Source organism: Alnus glutinosa, chromosome 5 (genome assembly GCF_958979055.1).
Source record: "Alnus glutinosa chromosome 5, dhAlnGlut1.1, whole genome shotgun sequence".
Lineage (NCBI taxonomy): Eukaryota > Viridiplantae > Streptophyta > Magnoliopsida > Fagales > Betulaceae > Alnus > Alnus glutinosa.
This window is the reverse complement of record NC_084890.1, coordinates 14,712,223-14,738,995: the sequence shown is the minus strand read 5'-3', so window position 1 is coordinate 14,738,995 and position 26,773 is coordinate 14,712,223. Positions and strand designations below refer to the sequence as shown.

The window sequence follows — 26,773 nt, the reverse complement described above, 5'->3', positions numbered from 1 at the left end:
AAGAGAAAAACCACTCCGGGGCGGCCAACCCAGGAAATCCATTATCAGAAGACAAAGCTAGTACAAAGACAATATAACTCACATACCTGATGCAACGATCGTATCTTGCACTCTGACACGTAACCCAACGTGAACGCCTTCCAACCAAGTCACTTACTTGAAGGGGAATTCAACGGATTCCTTTATCTTAGGGCTCCTCTCTAAGATAGACATCAACACGAGCAATTCACACACTGGACAACCCTTAGAGAGCTAGCAGATCTTCAAAATTTCTACCTAAACACCTTCTCTAAGTACATAAGAATTCAATACTCAATTCATGATTATTACATGCCTAAAGACCTTTATTTACAGGCTTTAGAAGACCTTTTACAATTCTGATTTAGAGTTCTCTGAGCCACGTCTGGACGGTTGCTAGCTGTTTCCGTGTTTGAAAAGGAATTCTGAAATTTCTCAAACTTTGGCGAGCGTCCGAACGCACTCACTTTCCGTCCTGATGCTGGTCCGTTCATATGTTTCTCTTGGCCAACTGGGTATTTATGTTGTATAATTTTTTATTAGCTTTCCAAAGACACCAATTTCATCTCAATCTGATACTTGAGCAAAGAGTTATGATAAAATTACTGAGACGTGTGCAGAATCTTCCTGAAAATTGAAAATTGCCGACGTGTGCAAAATCTTCCTGGAATCGGAAATTGCCTTCTTGATGCTTGTGACACTGATACTCGTCATATTAAGGCCCTTTCCATCTGAAGACTCTGAATAAAACGGCAACCTGTATAAAGCACCAACCTTTCATGGCGATGATTTTGTCAAAAGAATGTAGCCAATAAAACTAACAACCTCCCTCTTTGGCCATTCTAGGACAAAGATCACTTGACTGGTTAAAAATACAAATCCGGTCCAAAAACAATGATGAGTGCCAAATATTGTGTATTTGGACCCCTTGATTTGCACTAGTTAGACCTTTAACCTTGTTATTTTCTAATGTTTTGGTTAGTTTTTGTGTTTTCTGTTTTTGTAGGACAATAAGAGAGGAATGGCAAATTTCATAAGGAAATAACTAGAAATTCGGAGATCCTGAAAAGTCGATCGATCGAAACTTTGCCCGAAGTCGATCGATCGAAATAAAAGTCGATCGATCGAAATTTCCCAGAAATTGCTTTTGCAGAGCGCGCCAGAACGCCTAATCAGAAGCCAAAAAGCAGTCCTCCCTTTGATTTTCGCTGCAGAACACGCTGGTTTCGTGTTTGTGGTTGTCTCTAGCAGCAGAGGAACCCTAGAGGAGGGTAGAGGAGTCATTTCTTGCCCTCGCTCTCTTCTATAAAAGCCATAGCCATGCCTCTTTGTTGGAGAGTAGTAGAGAGAGTAGGAGAGGAGAGAATAGAGCAGATATTCTGTAGATAGGTTTAAATTCGTGCTTCTTGTAGTGTAATTCAGTAGTTTATTTTCAGATACTTTCTCTTTGTAGAGCTTTTCTTTCATTTCCATAGTTGTTCATCATTTTCCTGTGATGCTCTTAGTCATGGAAGGCTAGTAACCTCAACTAGGGTTGAGGATGAAACCTTTCCATTGATGACACTCACAATCTTGCTGTACCACTTGCACATTTAATGATATATCATGTTAGTTGTTCAAGTTCCATTCATTTAAAGCTTTATCTTTTGCAATGAATGTGGTTAGTGGTGGATAGAGGACATTTTCTGTGTTTCAACCGACTAATACATTGTTTTATCGGTTTGAATGATGATATCCATTGTGATTGAATGATACATTGGATGTTTTGATTTCAATCAGTACTCTTTGTGATTTGTCAATGTGTTGGATTCATTTAATGGTTCTTGGGTTTATGGTTAAGAAACTTGAATAACACCCTAAGCTTAATGTTCTTTGGGTGTTCAAGTGGAAACCAAGAGTGTGAGTTATAGGATTTGGTTTGGTGGATTCCTTAACCTTAGTTCCTTTTAATTTACATATTTCATTACATCTCTTTCCTTTAGTCTTTTGTTCTTCAAACATTTTTCAAACCTTTGGAACTAGGTTAAAATGAGGTTGATTAAGCAAGACACCAATATTTGACCATTTCCCTGTGGATTCGACCTCGCACTTGCACACACTATATTGCAAACGATTCGTGCGCTTGCGAGTACTATTTAAAACACACATCAAGTTTTTGGCGCCGTTGCCGGGGAAATCGGTTCAAAAATTGGTTTTTGTTTGATTGATTTTGTTTTTCTACTAGTTAGATAGATTTTTATTTCATTTTTACTGTTGTTTAGCTTCTGTTCTACATTCTAAGTCTTTTCTTTGTTTTTCTCGGATCTGTTCTGCAGCTTCTGCAACTTACTGGGTGCCCTGAAGAATCGATCGATCGAAAATAAATTCGATCGATCGACTTTCGATCGAAAATAAATTCGATCGATCGACTTTCGATCGAAAATAAATTCGATCGATTGACTTTCGATCGGTCGATTTAGAATCTGCACTATATAAAGACGATCGATCGACAATATATTCGATCGATCGAAATATACTTCGATCGAACGACTTTTTGCATAGCAGCAGCTCGAAACTAGGTGAGTATCACTGTTCCAGTACTTTTTTTTAGTCCATTTTATTCATTTTTTGTTCATATTTGTTTCTGTTTAATAGTATTTTGCTGCTTGTTTAATTTCCTTTTAGTTCATTATAACTTAGTTCAAATTCTGTTTAGTTTGTGTTTTATATTATCCTCAATTTGCTTTATTTTGTTCCAAAAAAAAAAAAAAAAGAAGAGATTTTCTGTTTTATTTCTGTTTCTGTTCATGGCCCTGCAAATTTCGAATATTCGATCGATCGAATATTAGTTCGATCGATCTACCTTCGATCGATCGACCATTACATTCGATCGATCGACCTCAACTCAGAAGGCAGCTCCTGGATAAGATCAGTAGCAGAAAATTTTTACCAAAAATTCTTTTTGGTCCCAACTTGTAAGTATTCTTATTTTTACTTCAACTGCTATCTTAGTGTAAATTGTATGCATTTGTGTTAGTCTTTATATTGTATCTTAGTTGTGTTATTTTTCTTTGATAAAAAAAAAAAAAAAAAAAAAAAAAAAAAAAAAAAAGAAAATATTTTGCTAGTAAGGGTTTACTTAGCAATCTAAGGGCAATGACAAGGTGAATTCTGGCAAGGATTGGTCTTGGGATTTAAGTGTGTCCATTGTGACCCCCCTCACCTACCTGGGAATTAGCCTAGATTGTACTTTGGAGAACTTTGTTCCCTATTAGCAAATTGTTTTCTTTATTTTTGTTTGTCTGTCTTTTGGTTGAATATTTGTGTATGTTTGGTGTATGCTTGGTAGAAGATCATTGAACTTAGACTTGACATCTTTAGATCCCGAAATTGAAAGAACTCTTAGGAGAAATTCTGTTGAGATGGGAGATAACATGCATGCAAATGAAAATGAGAGGAATCGGGGAGAAAACGTGGATCATACTAGGACACTTAGGGATTTGTTTGCACCCGTTGCAACAAATTCTCCTTCATTTATCGTGTTACCCCCAATCAATGCCACTCATTTTGACCTCAAGCCTCATGTCATTCAACTCCTACCCGCATTCCATGGCTTAGACCTCGAAAATCCTTATAGCCATGTGAAGAAATTCAAGGACATCTGTGCCCCTTTCAAATTTCAAAATTTTTCTGAAGAGTCTGTGCATCTTAGGCTATTTCCTTTCTCACTCCATGATAGGGCCAAAGCATGGTTGGATTCAAACATGCCTGGTTCCATCACTTCTTGGGAGAACTTGCTCAACAAGTTTTACAACAAATTCTTCCCCATGTGCAAAGTCAATGAGTGTAGGAAGGAGATAAGCTCATTTACTCAAGAGGAAGATGAGAAATTTTTTGAGAGTTGGGAGAGATTTCAAGATATGCTGATTAAGTGCCCTCCACATGGATACGAGAAATGGAGACTGGTGCAATTTTTCTATCAAGGATTAACTCAATCCAATCGTAGCATGATCGAGTCGATGAACGGAGGCGCATTTCTGAGTTTGACGGGAGAGGAGGCGTATAGGACCTTAGATCAGTTATCTGACAATTCCCAACAGTGGGATTTTTCAAGCTGTCGAGATAAAGCTGTTCGCATTCAGAAGAAGGGAGGCATCTATGAGGTTAAGGAGGATATAGAATTAAAAAAGAAGATAGATGCCCTTACCAAAAAGGTCGAAGCCCTAGTTGTTAGCAAATCCATGAATGCTGCCAACCCATTCCATGTTGACTGCTATTCCATCTGTGCTAGTCCCTTGCACTTAGCACAGACTTGCCCATCATTGCCAGCCTTTGTCGAGTCACCAATGGAGCAAGTGAACGCTTTCAACGATTATCGAAAGCAAGCCAGTGGACCTTTCTCCGAATCATACAATCCAGGGTGGCGGAACCACCCTAACTTTTCTTGGAAGCAGAACCAGCCTATGGCTCAAGGGGGAGTTCCTCACCAATCTCATACTCAATACCCCCCTGGATTTCATCAGCCGGTTCACCATCAAAGCCGTCCATCCCAACCAGCACCATCATACCAAGCCCCTACTCAAGCCCCTGCCTCTTCTTCACAATCTTCTTTGGAAGACACTCTTAAGGCCTTCATCCAGATTACCGGCCAATCCATCAATGACGTGAAGAATGCTACCATGGTGAACACTCAAGCTATTGCCAAGATGGAGACCCAGATCGGGCAAATTGCTAGTCACCTGGGGGAGAGAGAGAAGGGAAAGCTCCCTAGTCAGCCTGTGCCGAATCCGAAGTTGCAATTTCATGAGGGGGGATCATCAGTGCATGGGCAGAAGTATGTGCAAGTCGTTGTCACACTTAGATCAGGGAAACAAGTGGACAACCAAGTGGTTCACCCAGAAGAAAACCCTGCTGCACAAGGAGAGCAAGGAAGCAGGAGCGTAGAGAAGAGAGATGCCGAGCCATCTACAATAGCTCCGACCATAGAGACTCCTCCTAGGCCGTTTATACCTAGGGCGCCTTACCCTGATAGACTTCTCGCGCCCAAGAAAGGAGGAACATTTGAGGACATTCGGGAGGTATTCAAACAAGTGCAGATCAACATTCCATTCTTGGATGCCATCCAGCAAGTGCCGTCTTACGCCAAGTTCTTGAAGGACTTAATCACCGTCAAGCGGAAGAATGATGTCCCGAGAAAAGTTTGTTTGACCGAGCAAGTCAGCTCAATCCTCCAATACAGGCTGTCCATCAAGTACAAGGACCCTGGATGTCCTACCATCTCTTGCACGATAGGAGTCAGCCACATTGAGAAGGCCCTGCTTGACCTTGGAGCCAGCGTCAATCTCCTACCCTATTCAGTTTACCTGCAATTAGGATTAGGAGAATTGAAGCCCACCTCCATGACATTGCAATTGGCTGATCGGTCAGTTAAGATACCACGGGGAATAGTGGAGGATGTTTTGATTAAGGTGGATAAGTTTTATTTCCCCGTGGACTTCATAGTGCTTGACACCGAGCCGGTACAGAACGTTGGAGTTCAGATACCGGTAATCCTAGGGCGACCATTCTTAGCTACGGCTAACGCCCTGATCAACTGTAGGACGGGGGTAATGAAGATCTCATTCGGCAACATGACAATAGAGCTGAACATTTTCACCATCAGCGAACAACTGAGGGAGTGCGATGAGATCAACAATGTCTGCTTGATAGAGGAAATACTGGAGGAAAGCATTGAAGAATCAAGCATACAAGACCCCCTGGAAGCATGCCTTGCTCAATTTGGAGAGGATCTGGACTTGGATGTCCTGCTTGAGCAAGCAAATGCTGTTTTGGAGTTTGCTCCTCTGGAGAGCAAGAAGGAAGAGGAGGCAGCAGTACCTGAGCCTCCAAAGAAGGAACTTAAGCCCTTACCGGACAATCTCAAGTATAAGTTCCTCGGTCCAACAGAGACTTTGCCTGTAATCATAGCTTCAGATCTTCACACCGCTCAGGAGGAGAGGTTGTTAGATGTCTTGAGGGAGCATAAGGAGGCTATAGGCTGGACCATTGAAGATATTAAGGGAATCAGCCCCTCGGTGGTGATGCATAGGATACACTTGGAGGAAGACACCAAACCATCGAGGGAGCCACAAAGAAGGCTCAACCCAACCATGCAAGAAGTCGTCAGAGGAGAAGTCATCAAGTTGTTGGATGCTGGCATCATCTAACCCATCACTGACAGCAAATGGGTGAGCCCCATTCATGTCGTGCCCAAGCGAGCTGAGGTTACAGTCGTGCAGAACAAGGAAGGCGAGTTGATTCCAACTCGAGTACAGTCTGGATGGAGAGTCTGCATCGACTACCGGAAGTTGAACACCGCCACCAGGAAAGATCACTTTCCTCTTCCGTTCATTGATCAAATGGTGGAGCGGTTGGCCGGACACGAGTATTATTGCTTTTTAGATGGTTATTCTGGATATAACTAGGTCCCTGTGGACCCTGAAGACCAAGAGAAGACGACCTTCACTTGTCCGTTCGGAACGTTCGCCTACCGACGCATGCCCTTTGGCTTATTCAATGCACCCGCTACTTTTCAGCGGTGCATGATCAGCATATTTTCTGATATAGTGGAGCGTTTTCTGGAGATGTTTATGGACGACTTCTCAGTTTTCGGGTCATCTTTTGAAGAGTGTTTGCACCACCTCACGTTGGTTTTGGAGAGGTGTAAAGAAAAGAACCTAGTGCTCAATTGGGAGAAGTGCCATTTTATGGTGTAACAAGGAATTGTGCTCGGGCACGTCATCTCTCGTTGGGGGATTGAAGTCAACAAGGCGAAGGTAGATCTGATATCCAACCTTCCTCCCCCACGGACGGTGAAAGAGGTTCGCTCTTTTCTGGGACATGCAGGATTCTATCGGCGATTCATCCAGGACTTCAGCAAGATCGCCCGACCCTTGTGCAAACTGTTGGTAAAGGAGGCCCCTTTCATTTTTGATGAAGATTGCAAGAAGGCATTTGGGGCCTTGAAGGCAATTCTGACGTCCACACCCATCATTCGGCCCCTGAGCTGGGGTGCACCTTTCGAGATCATGTGTGACGCGTCCGATTACGCCGTTGGAGCTGTGTTGGGGCAGCGCATTGACAAACTTCCCCACGTCATTTACTATGCAAGTCGGACTCTGAACGACGCCCAGCTGAATTATTCGACCACTGAGAATGAGCTGCTGGCAGTCGTATTTGCTTTGGACAAGTTTCGATCCTACCTACTAGGATCGAAAGTCATCATCTACTCAGATCACGCGGCATTGAAGTATCTTTTTTCCAAAAAGGATGCTAAATCTCGCCTCATCCGGTGGATTTTGCTCTTACAAGAGTTCGACATTGAGATTCGGGACAAGAAGGGTTCCGAAAACGTGGTGGCTGATCATCTCTCAAGGATTACCGTGGACTTCACGGAAGAAGCCACCCCCATTTCTGAGACCTTCCCCGATGAGCAGTTGATGCATATTGCTCATGCTCACTCACCATGGTTTGCTGACATAGTAAACTATCTTGTCACCGGTCAAATGCCTTTGCATTGGGGACGGCAAGATAAGTCCAAATTTATGTCCATGGTGAAGAATTTTTTCTGGGACGATCCTTACTTGTTCAAGTATTGTCCCGATCAGATCATTAGGAGATGCATTCCCGAGCCTGACCAATCCAGTGTCATCTCCTTCTGTCATGATCATGCCTGTGGAGGCCACTTCAGTGCAAAGAAGACCACTGCAAAGATCTTGCAATGCGGATTTTACTGGCCTACCATCTTTCAAGACGCTCACACTTATTGTATTTCATGCAAGCGCTGTCAGAAGCTAGGGAGTATTTCACGTCGAAATATGATGCCCCTCAACCCGATCCTTATTATTGAGATTTTCGATGTATGGGGCATTGATTTCATGGGACCTTTCCCAAACTACTTCGGCTATCTGTACATTTTGGTTGCTGTGGACTACGTGTCCAAATGGGTAGAGGCAGTTGCCTGCAAGACCAACGACCACAGAGTTGTGGTCCAGTTTTTAAAAGACACTATATTTGCTCGTTTTGGTACTCCTCAAGCAATTATTAGTGATGGTGGAAAGTACTTCTGCAACCGGGTCTTCGAACAGCTGATGAAGAAATATTGCATCACGCACAAGGTTGCCACTCCCTATCACCCTCAGACGAGTGTACAAGTGGAGGTTTCAAAAAAAGAGATCAAGAGGATTTTGGAGAAGACGGTGAACCCGTCAAGGAAAGATTGGTCTCTCCGGTTGAACGATGCATTATAGGCATACCGGACAGCGTTCAAGACACCGATTGGCATGTCACCTTACCGTATCGTGTACGGGAAAGCATGCCATCTGCCGGTGGAGTTGGAGCACAGAGCCTACTGGGCCATTAAGCAGCTAAATTTCGATCTCACAAAGGCTGGCTCACAAAAGAAGCTCCAACTCAATGAATTGGAAGAGCTGAGGAACGATGCCTATGACTGTGCTAGGATGTACAAAGCACGGATGAAGAAGGCTCACGACCAGAACATATTGAGACGATCTTTTGAGCCCGGTCAGAAAGTCCTTCTTTACAATTCACGTCTGCATCTGTTCCCAGGGAAGCTCCGATCTCGATGGACAGGCCCTTTCATAGTTCGATCAGTGTTTTCTTATGGGGCCATTGAGATTGAGGATCCAAAAAATGGCAACACGTTCAAGGTGAACGGGCAATGACTGAAGCCATTTTTGGAGTTACAGAGCTCGAAAGTTGAGACGACCCTTTTAGAGGACCCGAGTTACTCGGAGTGATTGTCGTCAGGATGGAAAGTCTGACTGAAGACTGAAAACTTAGCGCTTGTGGGAGGCAACCCTCATCATATTTTCCCTATCATTTGATTTTCTTTCTTTAGTTGTGATTTTCAAGACAGTGTCTGCCGTTCAAGTTTGGGGGAGCGCTTCTCAATTTTCCATCTAAGAGTTGATCGATTTTTGATAACATGATAATGTGATATTCATTTTGTTAAACATGCTCATGATGTGTGAACCATGTGTTTGAATGATGATTTTCGCTCAATTGATAAAATGGCATTTCAATGTTTGTGGGTACCATTTCTGGCAAACCCTCACGAGACTTCACTCATCCACTAGGGAGTCCTAGGGGTTTAAAACGCTTGTTGCATATGCTAAATGCAATCGTTTCTCCCACGAAAGAAGACTTATGTTTCATGCTTTGATTTTGTTTTTTATTTTGTTTTTGCTAAGGGACTAGCAAAATGTAAGTTTGGGGGTATTTGATGAGTGCCAAATATTGTGTATTTGGACCCCTTGATTTGCACTAGTTAGACCTTTAGCCTTGTTATTTTCTAATGTTTTGGTTAGTTTTTGTGTTTTCTGTTTCTGTAGGACAATAAGAGAGGAATGGCAAATTTCATAAGGAAATAATTGGAAATTCAGAGATCCTGAAAAGTCGATCGATCGAACTTAAAATTCGATCGATCGAAACTTTGCCCGAAGTCGATCGATCGAAATTTCCTAGAAACTGCTTTTGCAGAGCGCGCCAGAACGCCCAATCAGAAGCCAAAAAGCAGTCCTCCCTCTGATTTTCGCTGCAGAACACGCTGGTTTCGTGTTTGTGGTTGTCTCTAGCAACAGAGGAACCCTAGAGGAGGGTAGAGGATTCATTTCTTGCCCTAGCTCTCTTCTATAAAAGCCATAGCTATGCCTCCTTGTTGGAGAGTAGTAGAGAGAGTAGGAGAGGAGAGAATAGAGCAGATATTCTGTAGATAGGTTTAAATTCGTGCTTCTTGTAGTGTAATTCAGTAGTTTATTTTCAGATACTTTCTCTTTGTAGAGCTTTTTTTTCATTTCCATGGTTGTTCATCATTTTCTTGTGGTGTTCTTAGTCATGGAAGGCTAGTAACCTCAACTAGGGTTGAGGATGAAACTTTTCCATTGATGACACTCACAATCTTGCTGTACCACTTGCACATTTAATGATATATCATGTTAGTTGTTCAAGTTCCATTCATTTAAAGCTTTATCTTTTGCAATGAATGTGGTTAGTGGTGGATAGAGGACATTTTATGTGTTTCAACCGACTAATACATTGTTTTATCGGTTTGAATGATGATATCCATTGTGATTGAATGATACATTGGATGTTTTGATTTCAATCGATACTCTTTGTGATTTGTCAATGTGTTGGATTCATTTAATGGTTCTTGGGTTTATGGTTAAGAAACTTGAATAACACCCTAAGCTTAATGTTCCTTGGGTGTTCAAGTGGAAACCAAGAGTGTGAGTTGTAGGATTTGGTTTGGTGGATTCCTTAACCTTAGTTCCTTTTAATTTACATATTTCATTACATCTCTTTCCTTTAGTCTTTTGTTCTTCAATCATTTTTCAAACCTTTGGAACTAGGTTAAAATGAGGTTGATTAAGTAAGACACCAATATTTGACCATTTCCCTGTGGATTCGACCTCGCACTTGCACACACTATATTGCAAACGATTCGTGCGCTTGCGAGTACTATTTAAAACACACATCAAACAATACTCTCCCTTTTTGTCTCAAAATGACAAAGGGTAAACAGAGTAGTAAAAACCACAGACAAAAAGTACTGAAATCCAAAACAATAAGGATAATAGTAAAGTGTCTCAACAGAAGCTCAAATAACCATAAGAGGAAAGCAAAAACCTCAATGCTCCAAATCTCACTGCTCCTCTGGCATCAAGTGACGGATAGTGTTCCGCACATTGATCTGAATTTGAGCCACTTTGGCTTCTTGTTCCTGAAGCCAAAAATCCATAAAGTGAAAACCTTCAGTCACTTGAGTATGCAAAGCCTGAAATTGATCATCCGCAGATTAAAATCCTCTAGTCAACTGGTCAAGACTGGTGCAGATATGAAGAAGGATGCTACGGAAGGCTCTATATGAGCTGGGAAAAAGCTCATCTAAATCCTGAAACCTTTGGATTTTGAATGTATGACTTCAACAATAGTCTGTTTTCCAAAGGATCCATCTGTCTGACACTTTGCTGGGAGCCGCTGGATGACATATTCTTGAAAAGATTTAAACAAAAGTATATCCAAAAATAACACCACCAAGAAAGATTAGATCCGGTTGGTTCCCAAAAAAATGTGGTATTATGACGGCTGTCAATTGGATGCCTAAAAAATACAAAAGAAAATATAGCAATCCAAATGGCACAAATATATAAATATCAACCCAAAAATAGACAGAATAGGATTTTCATGGACAATATCTCAAGAATAGAGGAAGACAGAGAATACCAAAGAATGAGAAGAGATGTACAGAGAATGCCAAAATCTCGGGAGAAATCTGCGAGACAAACACACAACATGACATGATAGATCAAAAAAAAAAATGTAGTGGTTGCAGAAGGCAGATAAAAAGCAAAGAGAATGATAAAAACCTATAAGGATGCGTCGGGACGTGGTACACACTCGTCCGGACGGCACACTACCAAATAAGCAATCGGCAGGGCCGTTTGTGTTCGAACTGTAAGCCAAGTCCGTCCGGACGCTTCACAGTGAAAAGCTAAAAATTAGAAAAAAATTTGCAAAAAAATAATTTTCCCCAAAGTTAGCTTCAAAACACACATGTATAAATAACTGATAAAATAGTCAAATAGCAATTTAAAATATGCAAAGATATAATTGAGAGTTAAGTATTCAATCAGCACAAATTTCCCTGCTGATAGAAATTTTAAATAGATTACTTAACTCATGCAATGCGTGTGTATGTGAAAGCTTTCTCAATAATGTATGAAGTTTGCTGATATGATTCAAAGTAATTGAATTTTCTAAACAAGAGAGAAAATCAATGTGAGATCAATCAAAAGTTAAACCTTATTTTACTAGGGCCTAGTCACCCTCTTCTGATACACTTCCCCTAAGATGTACACTTTTCTTTTTCTTTGTCTTTTAGTGACCATCTATTTCCGCAATGATTTGGTCACTGAGTGTTTCTATAGGGACAAGTTAAAGAATAGATTTATAGCACAATAAGCGGTGGATCTTTTTATTTATTAGTATTTACTGACTTTTAAATGCTTTTTATCACTTTGTGCTGCAACCTCGAGAGAATGCCAGAATTTTTAGGCTCTAGGTTCAACTAGCGAGTTAGTCAATTTGACCATCTTAGCAAAAAAAAAAAAAAAATCTCACCCTTATCAGAATTTTCAGAAGCAAAAAATCAGAGAGAAAAAAAAATTGTACCTTAGGGGAGCTTTGGATAGTGCAAAATTTTTTCATCGCATAAGAAAAGCAACTATCTATCATTAAGATGCAACAGGAAAACTTAGCAGATATCAGGCATAAACTCTTAATCATATATAAGCATATTTAATCAATGCACAATGAACTGAGATATCAGCAAAAACACATGCAATATCTGAAAAGCTATCAAAAGAAAAAATAAAAATTCTACATCTTCTCCCCCAATATATATATACATATTTTTTTTTTAATGTTGAAAAAAACAATACAACAAAAACATGCTAGATGAAAATAAATGCACAAACACCTCCTAGCATATGTGGTAAAATCAAACCTGTCCTCAGGGAGAGAGGTTTAGAAATATCAAGACAAAAAAGCAGTCGTACGACGTGCTTTTTCGGTCATTCCCAAATTGTACCTGCAGGAGTTTGTCAAGGCAACAAGAAAAAATATGGGGGATAGAATAAATGATTCCTCTAACAGAATGAAAGGCATGAAAAAGATATGACATAATAAACAATGCAATGCAAACATATCTGACATGCACTAGGATTTAGGAACCAAAATCCTAGGCATTGTGAGACTTCACCTCTACTAGGTGAGTCCACTCCCCCTCATGGGGTGAATGGTCTCATCATTCCTGAACCATACCTGCTTGACCTGTTGCGGTGGTTTGTAGGTCTTGTCCATGTTGTCCATTCTTTTTAGCATACCTTGCATCAGGCTTAGCAACCCTTCATAACCATGGTTGCTATTGGGCTTCTACGGCTTTCTCTTGTAGTGCCTTGATTTGTTCTTCTTTGGTTTGCCACTCTGATTGACAGGAACAAACTTCTGATGCCGCTACTAGTGTCGTGGAGCCTGATGTGCCGTCAGAGGTAGAGTGCCTGATGTAACTCTTGTTGGCAGCTCCCTCTAAACCTTCGACTTCTGAGCCTGGAGCTGTGGACATTTGGGTCGGATGTGACTGGTGATGCTACAGTGATGACAGGTGGGCAGGCTTCTTTTATTTGAATGCTTCTTGACAATCTCTGCAGATTTTAGGTTAGCATTCTTACAAATAACACTATTCTTACCTTTTATATGTCTCATATATGGAGGGACATATTTGGATGAGAAAGTTTTTTCAACTTTACCTTTTCGTGGAGCATCCTGCTTAATCCAAGATCTGTGGGCTTTTAACAGAAAACAATTTGGTCTAATATGACCAACCTTCCTACAATTATGACAAGTAGGGACAAACTTACTATGAGCTTGTGGATCTGTATCTTTGGATTTAGGTTTCACACCGTCAATTAAGCAAGAAATTTCAGAATTTTCTAAACAAGTTGTATCTACTATCACAGGCTTAATAACAATAGAATCTAGTTCATAATCAAAAGCATATGATGTAGAGGCACTTAAATCATCAACAATTAAGTCAGGCTTGTGAGAAATATCTGTATGAATACAAAGCATGCTTTTTAAATTATCATTAGAGAATTTTTTCGAGATATCTTCAAATTCTTTTAATTTCTTTTCAAGTGTATCAATAGTGTTAAACATCATGGTATTTTCATATTTCAAAGAGTCAATCAAAGCATGTGATTTAGACAATTTAATGATTAAAGACATTTTTTCTTGCTTAACCTTTTTGAGCTCTTTATTGGAATTTTTAGAAATTTTACTTAGTTTAAGAAAATTCTCAAGGAGCTCATTCTCAAAATTCTCTTCAGATAACATAGACGAATTCATGATAAAAAAAGTCAAAAATATGGATCACACTCAGGAGATTAGTCTAAGAAGAGTGTACCTGCTTTGATACCAATTAAAAATTAAATGACTTCTAATTTACCGTGTGTGTGTGCAACGTCTAACAAAATATCAAAAGTGTGGAATTTAAATGAGACGGATATTTGTTAACGAAGTGGAAACTCAATTAAGAGAAAACCACTCCAAGGCAACCAAATCCAAGAAATCCACTATCAAAAGACCAAGCTAGTACAAAGACAGTAACACTCACATACCCGATGCAGTGATCGTATCTTGCACCCTGACACGTAACCCAACGTGAACGCCTCCCAACCAAGTCACCTACTGGAAGGGGTCTTCAATTAATTCCTTTACCTTAGGGAGACTCCCTAAGATAGACTGCAACACGAAAGCAAGTCACACACTGGACAATCCTTAGAGAGCTAGCAGATCTTCACAATTTCTACCTAAACACCCTCTCTAAGTACAGAAGAATTTAATACTTAATTCATGATTCTTACATGCCAAGAAACCTCTATTTATAGGCTTTAGAAGACCTTTTACAATTCTGATTCGGAGTTCTCTGGGCCGTGTCCAGATGGAGTCTGAGGGCGTCCGGAAGGTTGCTAGCTGTTTCCGTGTCTGCAAAGGAATTCCAAAATTTGTCAAACTCTGGCGAGCGTCTGGACGCACTCACTTTCCATCCGGATGCTTGTTCATTTGGACGTTTCTCTTGGCCGTCCGGGTGGTCAAGTTGTATAATTTTTTATTAGCTTTCCAACGTCACCAATTTCATCTCAATCCGATACTTAAGCAAAAAGTTATAATAAAAGTACTGAGATGTGTGCAAAATCTTCCTGGAAACCGAAAATTGCTGACGTGTGCAGAATCTTCCTAGAATCGGAAATTGCCTTCTTGATGCTTGTGACATTGATACTTGTCATATTAAGGCCCTTTCCATTTGAAGGCTCTAAATAAAACGGCAACCCTGTATAAAGCAGCAACCTTACATGGTAGTGATTTTGTCAACAGAATGTAGCCAATAAAACTAACAATATACATACAGAAAATAAATAAAGGAAGAAAGAAAAACCAAAACCCTTCTTGATCTAGCCTCTGATTCATCTCCCAAAGCTTATGTGTGTTTTGGAGGACTTAGGGGACTATTATAGAGTTTAGGAACAACTCTAGATGATTTCATACAGCCTACAAGTCCAAAATCGAGTTGCAGTTGGATTAGAATCTTTCTAAATTCGTCCAAATTTTCAGTCCTATATTACGGGGTGATTTTGGTATAGTAAATATCCGAATTAGGAAAAACCTATTTTAAAGAAATTTGTTACCTTTTGTATTAGCTGTCCAAAGCCACTAATTTCACCACAATCCAAAGTATAAAGGCATGCTCATTTTGGAATCTTTAAAAAAATAACAGATTTTGCTAACTTCTCTATTCTTCAGCGAACAAATTCAAAATTTAATTGGATTTAGATCTTTCCAAAGAAAATAGGTTTGCCGACTTCAATATTCTGCAGGAATAAAATTAAAAATTGATTTAGAGTTGGATCTTTCGAAAAGTGAGTTTGCTGACTTCAATATTCTTACAGACCTTGTTCTAAGCTTGGAGACATCTTACTGTTATGTTCAGTGCTATACACACATTGGAGACAATGCATGATTCAAGTTTAAGGATATGAAAAAATGAAACACTGTCTAATATTTTGCTATGTTATCTCTAAAAATTTGATTGAACTTTAATTCTGATTTGTATTTCATTGGTGAGCTTAACATGATAAACACATGATCACTTGACTAGGGAATTAAGAAGTTTTGTTATTTTCTTTGGCAGCATGAGATATTACTTGTTTCAATTTGATTCTCACAAGCACACTAGCACGTAGTCTGTGGGGCATGAAATTTGAAATCAGTTATGTCTGTTATCAATATCTTGGATGCAGTTGGGTAACTTATTGGAAGAATAACCTTGGCATACCAAAAAAAAAAGGGAGAGAGAGAGATAGAATAATATTGATCACTTTGAGCTTTTCGCTGAGTAACTGGACCTCTTGCCTCATTAAGCATTGAGTATTCGCGTCAAAAAGTAAAAGTTTTTTTTGATTGATAGAGTGGCTAAGTTTAGCTTCATAGCCTTTTTAACATGAGTTAGTAAGTCTTTAGGGTGTTTTACACATAGTGTCCTGAAACCATCTAGTTTAGGAGTAATTGACCTAACACTCGTTATATGGGTCAATTAGAAAGCTTAAGGAAGCTAATCATTGCACAACCTGCATATATAATAATAATAATAATATTTACGCATTGGTTGTTTTATCTAATGGGGAGTCAGACAAATTTTGAGTATTGAACCATTCATGATTGAGTTTAGTTTTTAAAACCTCGTGACTATGTGTTAAATTCACTTTACATTAGTTGAATCTTGTGATATCTCATAATGCTATTTTAATAGCTTAATTTTTAATTCCCTAAAATTGTGAAGATGTAGTTTATTTTGTTAAGATTGCCAATGAATGAGAACCATTATGTTTATAATGCTACATTCTTGGGGATTACATGGTAGGAACAATGTTTTTGGGTATCATTCCTGGTAAACCCTCATGAGACTTTACTCGTCCTTTAGGATGCCTAGGAGTTTAAAAGGCTTATTGCATCCGCTAAATGCAATCGTGCATCCCATGAAAGAAGGATTTATCTTGTTGTTTTTCAGATTTATTTCTTGTTTAGTATATTGCTAAGGGACTAGAATATGTAAGTTTGGGGGTGTAATAACATAACCGTTTGCAGTCCTTAGCAAAGGCGCCAAAAATTGATGTGGTCGTTTTGTGTACAAAAATATCAATAATAAAATTACCACTCGCAATGGTATGAATCCTTGTAGGATAGGGCTATATTAAGGATGTCGAACCTCAAGGACAGTGTAAGAATTGTTATCAAGCTTTTCGAGATTAAATATAACTTAATTTAAAATAAGTTTGATTTGATTTTCTTTATAACTAAGTTAAATGCATAAAACTAAAGACATAAAAATAAAAATTGTAGTGATGAGAGAAAGAATAGGGGATTGATTTCACCACTTACTGCATAACAATGGTTAATCATAAATTAACAAGAGAAATTCATATTATGCATGATATAGGGCTCGTCTCACTCGAGTAGTCAAGAAATTACCTCTAAAGAATAAGTATAATCCATCTTCGGTTGGTACAAACCATCTATCTAACCACTAAAATGCAGTATGACCCATCTTCCCTAGGTATAGATTAGCTACGTCTTTAATAGGATACACACAACCAATGGAATAGTATAACCCATCTTCGGTTGGTATGAACTGTCTACCTAAATTACACTAAACTAGGGTTTAATACAATCCATCTTCCCTAGGCATAGCCTATCTAAGCCTCTTAATCATATATCAATTAACACCGTTATATAACAATCATTCGCATAATCACAGAAAATATGAAGGATTGAGTTCAATCAATATAAAAGACTTTCTAAGACAAAATAAGAAATTCATAATGATTGAATATAAACATTAAGATCAATGCTCATAGTTATACAACCATCATGTATATAGAAAATCCCAAATTAAAATACTATTAAACCATTGTTACTTTGAAAGGGCTACATCAGCACCCTGTTACGAATTTAGCCGCTCATCGTGGTGTTGGGATGACCTCATGTCATGTTCTTTTTATCTTCAACTTGTCAAGCCTCCAAGAAGAATTTTCTGTCTAAAGCTAAGCATACCTTCTCTTGAAGCTTAGGAGTCTATTTATAGAGATTAGGAGAGGCCTAAAAACCCTAGTAATCCAAGAAAAATCGAAACTTAGTCTCTTAGTCCAAGTAGGAGATTGAAAATTCAATCCAAGTAGGAAAAAGATTCCAAATTCGTCCAGATTTGCGGTCTTTTATTGCGGTGAGATTTTGGCATAGTAAACGTCCGAATTAGAAAAACTCTATTTCTAACATATTTGTTTCATCTTTTATAAGTTTTCTAATGCCACCAATTTCATTGTAATACAAGATCGGAGAGTAAAGTTATGATCCAAACACTGAGACGTGTGCAGAATCCAAATTTGAATCCAATCCGATTTTGACTCTTATTGGAGAAATTCCGATTTAATCCTTCCCTTGATTTGATTAAACTTAACCACATCATATAGGTCTTCTATTATGATTGGTTAAGCTTAAACGTATCTTCTAGGTCTTCTCAAAATGTGCTTTAAGCCCAAAATCAATAGAATTAATTGCATGTTTATTTAAAATCTAAAAACAATTGAACAACACAAAATTAAACAAATAACAATACTAAGGAATTAACATATGCAAGTTAAGGGGCTTGAATGTGTAGCATTCGATGCTTATCAAAGTGTACTATCTTAATTAATTCATTACATTCAATACAAATCAGAGAATCAATTCTCTCATACAATCATCTCTCAGTTATTCATACTTTGCTTAGTTCATCATACTCTGTTTTTACGGTTGTTCATCATAAATCCAATAATCCCTTCCTCTTTTTGTCCTCCACACTTCCATTCCTGCAACTCTCTCTTTCTTGGATGTCTCCAGAATGGAGGAAGAGCAGCTGAGTGGCATCCCTTTAATTTGGTGGGTGCGGGTAAGATCTTGGAATAATCTTGAAGAGGTTGCAGGGCAAGAATTTGGAGAGGGGGAGGGAAAGAGAGAGAAAAGAATAAAAAAAAAAAGAGAGTTGATAATAGCTAAATATAGTTACTATCATCCGTTTAGAGCATCTCCAACATTCATAATGGTAAAATCTCATAAGAAAGTAGCTAATTTCTTATACCAACATTTATTCTCATTGATCAGGTCCAAATCAGTTTGTAAATAGGCTCATAACCGGGTTTACATGACAGTTTAATTAACCACAAATCTTCATCGGCTTCGGAATCCTTTGCAGCCCAGGATTACGTCGTTTTCGCCGGCGGCGGCGGTGAGGAGAGGAGTCGGTACTCTTAGTGGAGGATAAATACAAGGAGGACATTAATCAAGGGACCGTCTGTTTTTGGGGGAAATCGAGAGGGGAAAGGAAAAATTGAATTCATAGAGACCAAAAGCGCAAAGCAAGCAGAGAGAGGGATGAGATTCTTTGAGGCTCCACCACTACCAGGCATCTTCATTTCTGGCCTTTTTCACAAGTATTTTAATTTCCGTAGCCTACCGTTGCATAACGTACATATATGTGGGGTTTCCTGGGGTTTCTCTCTCTCTCATTCCCTGTGTGTCTTCTGGAATGGATTATGGACCGAGTGAATTGGATAGTCCTTTAGTTGAAAGGAAAGGACTTCTACCATGAACGGACTCTTCTACCAAATAGTTATCCAGTGAAGGGTGCAGCAGCTTCTTGAAGAAGAAGGACGTTGATGAGAGAGAAATTGAGAGAAAATAATAAAAGATGTTTCTAGGATAAAGTAAAAACATAAAAGATAAAAAATATTATTTTAATATATTAAAAAAAAAAAACTATTATGAAATCTATTTATATAGGAGAAGAAAAAATAATTTTTGATTCTTTAAATTTTTTTTTTTAATAAGATATTCCTAATTATTCTGTTAAAATTTTTGACAGATTCTGTTAAATGTCACATAAGTGCCATGTCAACCAATAAGATGGTGACATGTGACCATTTTAATAAATAAATAAAACTTTTTCTAAAAAAAAAAATTAAATTAATATATATATATATAACTGTTTAGATATTAATTTTGGGAAGATGATAATCGCACATTATGTTATTTCAATGAAACAGTTTTCCCCTTTCACAGCAATTTTAAATCACCTCTATATATCATACCATCGGAGTCTGATGTCCTTCGTCCAGTCCTGGTTCTACGTACCTTCAGTCTTCCCTCAAGGTCATTCAGTGTCTCCCTCCCCAGCTGTTCGGTACTGGTTCTACGTACCTTCAGTCTTCCCTCAAGGTCATTCAGTGTCTCCCTCCCCAGCTGTCCGGTACTGGTTCTACGTACCTTCAGTCTTCCCTCAAGGTCATTCAGTGTCTCCCTCCCCAGCTGTTCGGTACTGGTTCTACGTACCTTCAGTCTTCCCTCAAGGTCATTCAGTGTCTCCCTCCCCAGCTGTCCAGTCCTGGTTCTACGTACCTTCAGTCTTCCCTCAAGGCCATTTTGTGTCTCCCTCCCCAGCTGTACCCGCTGCACATTCACGTGCCCCTTCCAGCCTGGGTCCTTGTGTTGTCAATAATATAAATTCTTAATTATTCTCCTATGTCAAAAATATAGGAGAGAATACATCTGAGTGTGTTTGGTAAGTGATTGTGAATTGGAATATTTATTTGAATAGTAGTAAGAAATGATTGATGTGATATAAAATTTGAGAATATTTTATAGGAAAGTAAAAATGTTTTGTTTTGTAGTGGATTTTTTTGGTTGAATAATAATAAAAAATTATTGATGTGATGTAAAAAGTGTAAAAAAGTAAGAATATTTTTGATTTGATATTTTTAGGAGAAGTAAAACGAAAATGAAAATTGTTTGGATGAGTTACCAAACACGTTCAGAAATAAAAGTAGATGATATTTTGGCAATTATTGTGTTTAATTATTCTTATCAAGACATGTAACAACGTGTCCCATCCTTGAATAAAGCAACTAATTTGTCCAGATCGAGAAGGAAGAGTGTGTAGGTCCCATTAAAACGGGAGGTCATAATACTCCTTCCACAACCAAAGCAAAATTTATTTATTTTTTTTTTTTTTTGAAAAAGACTTTTCTTCATATTTAATAATACATGTTTCACGTGTTCTTTTGGCAATTTTACAAAAAGAAGACCTCATCAAAGTTTGTTATAAAATTAATTAACTTTTGCTTTGTTGAAAGATAGAACAAGTGTCGCAGTACTATCTCGAGCCATAATATACAACAACCATGGATCGATATTCATATTCATAACACTCAATAGCGTCAACGATTCCATCTCCTTTCGCATTTTAAATTGAAAGAATTAGAAGGTGAAGGACAATACGACTCGTGATGTATGTTTTCTAGATAGTCTTTCAATATTTGTAGTCTATTAACTGATGTAATACTTAATTAGGTAGCTGAGTTTACACGTGCTAACTATGCTAACACAGCGATTAATTAAACTGACCCAAGTTGAATAGAGTATTAAAAATTTAGAATTAATTTGTTATGTTTTATTTTGAGCATGAACAAGTTGAAACTTATCACAAAACTAAATTATATATTGAAGAAGTTGTTTGATCGAGTAGTACATATTATTCGTTAATGTACAATAAATATCATCGATCACTGAGAATATTAAAAGTTTTTTTTTAAAAAAAATTGGTACTAATTATACTTAATTTTTATTAAGATTATATTGTGAGATTAGATAAACTAATAATTATTTATTAACTTAGAAAAATTAAATTTACCAACCTTGTATTTATAATAGATTGAAAGGATTTTCTATATTATATCTTTTGACATCGTCTACAAATTTAGACAATCCAATCTCAAGTCTATATAAGTACATTTTAGTATATATATACATTCATATATAAATACGTATCCATATATATACATACCCAAATTAATACCAAAACTCAGTTTAACGAGGATTAAAGCTATATCTAACTTATTAAAAAAAGAGTTTCAATAAGCTTATAAGATTCCACCGAATTTACCCGAGGTGGACTCATTAGTTAAACGAGCATAAATATTTGTTCAAAGACTTTAATCGAATTTTTAGAAATCTAATTCAAGATATTTTTAAATGACTCGATTAATTTGTATCCCTATTGGAACATAAACAAGATGGACCATGATATGTTGCAATCTTTAGAGTATTGCAAGGGCCCTTAATGCCTCAAATCTCAGCGGTTCGTTTATGTGCTACTTCATCAATTACTTATATAGGCCACCCCAAAAACATTTATACGGGTGGCCCAATCACCCTCAAGTAGTTTTAGGATTAGCCGAACTATTCCCAATTAAGCATTTTTATGGGTAGTCAGCTGCCCATAGAAAACAAATCGAGTCAAGTAATTTCAAGGGTGGTCGACAACCCCCAACAAAGTGATAAGGGTGGCCGACTGATGTAGGATAGCATTTACCTATATTTTCGGTTTAAAGCAAAAAATAGGAAAAACGTCAAAAATAATATTGGAGCAGCACCGTTTTATTAGAATTTTACCTGTTCTCAGACAATAAAAGTACAAAAGGAATGATTTGTCACAGTTTCAACTTATTGTCAACCATATTTCGTTGACATAAACAAAATGAATATTATTGATTTTCTGTTTTAGATTAGGATTTTTACCATTTATTTGACTTTTCTATTTCAGATTACTTTATTGCCTTTAAGATTTTAGATTTTGAAACATTTTCCTTTTAGGAATTTTAGTTGCTTATTAGGTTTAGCATAAGTTGTTAGAATATTATTAGTTGAGGAAGTATCCTTATTTAGTTTCTTTCTTTCTTTTGTAATTTTGTATTTCCTATGATAAAAAGGGCACTGAATGTAATCAGAAGTAAACAACTCTGGCAATAAATATTTGAGAAATACATAAATCTCCTCTAAACTATTTTGTAGTGCCCCATATTAACATCCTGGGTTAATTAGGTCCTAATTAGGAATTTCGAATCCTTTGACTTTTTGAGTTGACTGAACTAGAAACATTCGCGGTTCCCACTAGGAACGTTCGCGGTTTTCCCTTAGGAATGATCGTGGTCCCTACCACAAACGGTTGTTGGTGGCTGTACTATATATCGGAAAGTACATCCTACACCTTCAGCGTGCGTGTCAGATCGTACTACGAACGATAACGACCGTATGTCAAGCGATTGTCTCCTAGATATTATACGAACGTTTGCGTTATGCTTGGCAAACGTTTGCTAAAAGCCAGATCAGTTGATTCTTATCCACTTCGATTTATTCTCCTATAAATACCTCCCACCCTCACCCTCTTCACCTCATTTCCACCCATTTAGTTAGTAAATCCTTGAGGGAGAGAGAGAGAGAGATTGTTTTGGAGAGAAAGAATGAGTTCTTTTGGTCTTTCATTTTCAAGAGTGGTAACCTCTTTAACCTAACTCGTTTCTTAGATGATTCTTACATTGTTTAGTTAGTTTTTGTAATTTAGCTTATTCTTTTGGTTATATCTCTAGCTAAGTTTTACATCCTTATTTAGTTTTTGGTTTAAATACTAGATTAGTGTTTATTTAGTAGTTTTAAGATAGGTTTAACGTACCTAGTACTGCATAGAGTTGTTATTAAGGTTAGGATTCTATTAGAGATCATGTGAAGACCCTAAAACTTGTTTAAAACCAATTTTATGGCTTTCAGGTTTAAATTTGAGATTTTGCCCAAGCACCGAACGTTCACCCTTCAATGGATGAACAAACGACATCTGAGACGAACATTCGCCGTTTGCTAGATGAACGATCACCAAACGGGCAAAAAGCCTAATTTGAGTTGTTTATGATTTAATACTTGTTTTAGCTCGAGTTCAAGGTTGATATTAGGTTTTTCTCATATTTCTAGATTGTGGAACCTCAAGGAAATTTGTTAGAGGAGATAAAAGTGAGTAAAACTCACATGTATACTTGTTATTGTTATTTCTCCGCATAGCATGATGAGTGCCAAATATTGTAAATTTGGACCCTTTGATTTACATTAGTTAGACCTTTAGCCTTGCTATTTTCTGATGTTTTTGTTAGTTTTTGTGTTCTTATGTTTTATAGGTTAATAAGAGAGGAATGGCAAAATTTCATGTGGAAATACTTGGAAATTCGGAAGTCCTGAAAAGTCGATCGATCAAAATTTTGCCCAAAGTCGATCGATCGAAATTTCCCAAAACTTACTTTTGCAGAAGCGCGCCAGAACACCCAATCAGGAGCGTCTCCATGACAAAAAGCAGTTCTCCTTCTGATTTTCACAGCAGAACACGCTGGTTTCGTGACCTTGGTTGTCACTAGCAAGAAAGGAACCCTAGAGGGGGTTAGAGGAGTCATTTTACATGGGTTTCTAGCCCTAATTTCCATCTATAAAGCCATAGCCATGCCTCCTTGTTGAGAGAGTTCAGAGAGCAGTAGATGGGTTTAATTTCGTTCATTTCATAGTGTATTCCAGTAGCTTTTGTCCTTAGACACTTTCTATTTGTAAAGCTTTTCTTTTATTTTCATGTTTATTCTTCATTTTCTTGTGGTGTTCTTAGTCATGGAAGGCTAGTAACCTCAACTAAGGTTGAGGATGAAACATTTCCATTGATGACACTCACACTCTTGTTATACTACTTGCACATTTAATGTTATATCATATTTGTTGTTCAAGTTCCATTCATTTAATGCTTTATCTTTTGCAATGAATGTGGTTGGTGGTAGATATAGGACATTTAATGTGTTTCAACCGATGGATACATTGTTTTATCGGTTTGAATGATGATATCCATTGTGATTTGTTCATTGAATGGATACATTGGATGGTTTGATTTCAAATGGGTACTCTTTGTGATTTATCTTTGAGTTGGATTCATTTAATGGTTCTAGAGTTTGTGGTTAAGAAATTTGAATGACATCCAAAGCTTAATATTCTTTGGGTGTTCAAGTGGGAACCAAAAGTGTGAGTTGTTGGATTTGGTTTGGTAGATTCCTTAGCCTTAGTTCCTTTTTATTTGCATATTTCACTTCATCTCTTTGCTAAGTGTCTTTGTTCTTGTTCAACCCTCAAACCTTTGGAACTAGGTTAAAATGAGGTTGATTAAACAAGACACTGATTTTTAACCATTTCCCTGTGGGATCGTCCTCGCACTTGCATAACACTATATTGCAAAACGATTCGTGCACTTGGGAGTATTAAAATTTGCACAACAAGTTTTTGGCGCCGTTGCCGGGGAAATCGGTTCAAAAATTTGTTTTTGTTTGATTGATTTTGTTTTTCTACTAGTTAGATAGATTTTTTTTTTTTTCATTTTTCTGTTGTTTAGCTTCTGTTTTGTGTTCTAAGTTTCTCTTTTGTTTCACTCTGATTTGTTTCTGCAGCTGCTGCAACTTACTGAGTGCCTTGAAAAGTCGATCGATCGAGTCATATTTCGATCGATCGACATTCGATCGATCGGGAGAACATTCAACTGACGAAAAGTCGATCGATCGAGAAGAAATTCGATAGAGCGAAAATTCGATCGATCGAATACAACTTCGATCGAGCGAACATTCTACAGACAGCAGTAGCTCGAAATCAGGTAAGTATTTCTTTTCTCTAGTCTATTTTGCTCATATTTTGTTTCTGTTTTACATCATTTTGTTGTTTGTCTGATTTCTTTTAATTTATTTTAGTTTAATTAAAATTTTTGTGTAGTTTTATTCTTCATATTACTGTCTATTAGATTTTGATTCGTCCAAAAAAAAAAACTTTCTGTTCTGTTTCTGTTTCTGTTCCTGGTCTTGCAAAGTTTCAAAGATTCGATCGATTGACTAGAACATCCGATCGATCGACTTCAACACAGGAGGCAGCTCTTGGATAAGTTCAGTAGCAGAAATTTTTGCCAAAACATTTTTTGGTCCAATCTTGTAAGTTTTAATTTTTGCCCTTGTTGCTACCTTTGTGTCATTATATGCATTTGTGTTAGTCTTTATTTTTCTTAATTTGTTTGTGCTATTTTTCTTTTAATCATCAACAAAACAAAAAAAAATAATAATTTGCTAGTGTGCGTCTACTTAGCTATCTAAGGGCAATAACAAGGTGAATTCTGGTAAGGAAAGGTCTTGGGATTTAAATGTGTCCAGTGTGACCCCCCTCATCTACCTGGGAACTAACCTAGATTGTACCTTGGAGAATTTTGTCCCCCATTTGCAATTTCTTCTCTTTATTTATTTTGTTTGTCTTTTTGGTTAAATAATTGTTTGTACGTTGGTGTATGCTTGGTAGAAGATCTTTGAATCTAGACTTGACATCTTTAGATCCCGAGATTGAAAAAACTCTTAGGAGAAGGCTTAGAAATTCTGTTGAAATGAGAGATAACATGCATACGGGTGAGAATGAGAGGAATCGGGGAGAAAATGTCGATCATACTAGGACACTTAGGGATTTGTTTGCACCCGTTGCAACAAATTCTCCTTCATGTATAGTGTTACCCCCAACCAATGCCACTGACTTTGACCTTAAGCCCCATGTCATCCAACTCCTACCCGCATTCCATGGCTTGGACTTCGAAAATCCTTATAGCCATGTGAAGAAATTCAAAGACATCTGTGTCACCTTCAAATTTCAAAATTTTTCTGAAGAGTCTATGCATCTTAGGCTATTTCCTTTCTCACTCCATGATAGAGCCAAGGCATGGTTGGATTCAAACATGCCTGGATCCATCACTTCTTGGGAGAACTTGCTAAACAAGTTCTACAACAAATTCTTCCCCATGTCCAAAGTCAATGAGTGTAGGAGGGAGATAAGCTCATTTACTCAAGAAGAAGATGAGAAATTTTCTGAGAGTTGGGAGAGATTTCAAGATAAGTTGATTAAGTGCCATCCACATGGATACGAGAAGTGGAGACTCGTGCAATTTTTCTATCAAGGATTAACTCAATCCAACCGTAGCATGATCGAGTCGATGAACGGAGGCGCATTTCTGAGTTTGACGGGAGAGGAGGCGTATAGGACCTTAGATCAGTTATCCGACAATTCCCAACAATGGGATTTTTCAAGCTATCGAGATAAAGCTGCTCGCATTCAGAAGAATGGGGCATCTACGAGGTTAAGGAGGATGTAGAATTAAAAATGAAGATAGATGCCCTTACCAAAAAGGTCGAAGCCCTAG

The 26,773-nt window shown here is 37.8% G+C and overlaps 1 pseudogene; it reads left to right on the top strand.

The window, feature by feature from the left end:
* LOC133869011 (uncharacterized) overlaps positions 1-26,773 on the top strand; it is a 91,690-nt pseudogene that overhangs the window by 61,831 nt on the left and 3,086 nt on the right.